Source organism: Nannospalax galili, unplaced genomic scaffold (assembly GCF_000622305.1).
Source record: "Nannospalax galili isolate Female #2095 unplaced genomic scaffold, S.galili_v1.0 scaffold134, whole genome shotgun sequence".
In the NCBI taxonomy this organism is placed as follows: Eukaryota; Metazoa; Chordata; class Mammalia; order Rodentia; family Spalacidae; genus Nannospalax; species Nannospalax galili.
The window spans coordinates 1,589,635-1,592,093 of record NW_008335593.1 but is presented as its reverse complement, the minus strand read 5'-3'; positions in this window follow the sequence as shown (position 1 = coordinate 1,592,093).

Sequence of the window (2,459 nt, the reverse complement as noted above, 5' to 3'; positions counted from 1 at the left end):
CAGGAATGTTAAGATGACCAGCAGCTACAAACCTCCATTGGCTCTGAAGTGGTTCCTTTCCAGCCACTTGGGTCAGAATGTGAACTTATGGCAGCTCTGCAGATGCCCAGCCTTCACCCTGCCTCCCTGCAGGACCTGGTTCTTGCACCTGGCCATAGCCAGCTGTCAGAGTCTCCATTTGTGGGAGACTCAGGAGTACAACACAGTCCACCCAGCTCCCAGCTGGGGCCAGGCACTGGAGGGAGATGGACCCTGTCACATTGTGAATACACAGTGCACACCCTGCCTGACTGGAAATCTGCCCTGAGGGCTATCTCCTAGACACTTCCAGAACCCAGAACATGGGAAAGACTCTGAGCTTGCTAACCCCTCTCCACAAACCTACCTTCAAATAATTAGAGTAGTGTGAATCGTATGAAATGCTTTTCTAACAAACACCTCTCAGGGACGAAAGCCTTTCAGTCCTCCCTCGTCACAAACATGCATCTCTTCATCAGCTTGGTGCCATCGTTACAGTTCACGTACTCTTTATGAAATTCAATTTCTGAATCTATTTATGGTTTTTAATTTTCTAAGTCATTAACATTCATGTGTGAACTCTGTCAGCTCTCTTAGGTTAAAACATTTCCTAGAAGAAAAGTACCTGTTTGCTGTAAGGAACCCACTTTTCATGGCGGAGTAAGCAGTGTTCAGCACAGGCCACGAGAGCAGCAATGTGTTGCGGGCCTTCCTCCCCAGAGCTGCAGATGAGGTACCAATCATGGTCTGTGGACTGCAGAAGCCAGGGGTGAAGGCGCTAGAACACAGATAGTATTTCTAGAAAAGGGCCTACGTTGCTCCTGGTTTACCTGAAGACTACGTTGATATTCAATATTCACTTGACAAAAACTGAGTGTTCCCACACCTACCTACCAGAACAGACATTATCTAGTTTCCCTGTTGTGGGCAGCTGAAGGCGCGGATCCAGTCCAGAGAACTCACGTGGAGAAATCAGGACTTTATTCATGCTAGTGGACTCCAGCGGAGTCACCTCCCAAAGAACTTGAGCCCCAAGTTGAGTCCCTTTACAGGATTTATAGGTCCACCTGCATTATTCTTTAACTGTCACAGCACTGGCAGGTTTAAATTTCAGCCTATGTGGCGATCGACACAGGTGCTTCTGTGCCCAAGACCACGAATGAAAGTCCTTCTGCAGATGTTTGGAGAGGCAGGTGTCTAGGGCCGGGGTTAAGGTATTTTTAAACAAAATTGCACTACAGGTACCTTAGCAAGGTAGCTGTAAATGGATGCTCCACTAGATAACCATATGGTATTTAACTGCTTTGCCCATTTTAGTTTTGGTCCTTTTTCAACACAAATTTTAGTAAGCATTTATAAAACCATTATAAGGCAAGTACTATACTCTAAAATATAAAATCAGTCATAAAACAATATTTAGACACACACAAAGGTTGCATTAACTGCCTGAGTATATATCTTTTCCTCTCCACCCCACCCAAATGTGACTCCTTTTCTAATCTTTCAAGCCATAGGAGATGAATAGGAAAAAAAATCAGTGACTGAATTTGGCTTGTGGTATAGATTACAGGCAGAATGTTTGGTTAGCATGCATGGTACCCTAAGTTTCAGCCCTAATGCCAAAAAGAAGGGAAGGAGGGAAGGGGGGATGGGGGAGGGAAGAAGGGTGGGAAAGAGAGGGGAGGGGGAGGGGGAAAGGAGGGAGAATTCCTACAAACAGGGTAGGACAGTCTCAAGTTCTTCAGAATATGGGAGATCTTTGCACTCCCACAGGACCTGGACACCTAAGCACACTCTTTCAGGGATGCAGAGCCAGCCAGCCTGTGAAAACATGCTTACATGGGTCAGGTTCCTATGTGTGATGTGGGTGGAGAGCCATAAGCTCATGGTCCCCGCTGGGGCTCTGACTACCCACCACCAGCCCTGGCCCACTCTTGTCTCCCCCTCTCTGCTGCCAGTGTATGGATTCTATACAGTAATGGAAGGATAGGTAGTGCCTCTGCCAAGAGGTAGGTGTAGCCTAGATGCCCTTCGCAGACACCCAGTGATCTCCATCCTGCCCTAGGGAACAGGTGATACCAGAGCAGTGGTTGTTACATGCAGGGGCCAGTTGGCATACACAGCATAGTGACGCATAGGACAGCAATAGCAGGTGACAGCAGCATTCAGGTTTGGGGTTCTAATCCTGTCCTCCAACTAAAGGAACGGAGTGCGAGTGTGTGAGAGAGGCTGGAGTTCCCTGTCCTGTGAAGGATCAGGAGATGTCAGCAAAGAGGTATTAGACACTCCAGAGCCAAGTAGGAAAAACACTCCTGGGCCAATGTGAAAACAAGATGTCCAACACAGTGCAGTGCAGAAGGGTCAGAAAGAGTAGAGGGAGGGCCAGAGGGTAAGAGGGTGTCCAAGGGGGAAGAACGGGAGGGACGGAGGGAGGGGGGAGG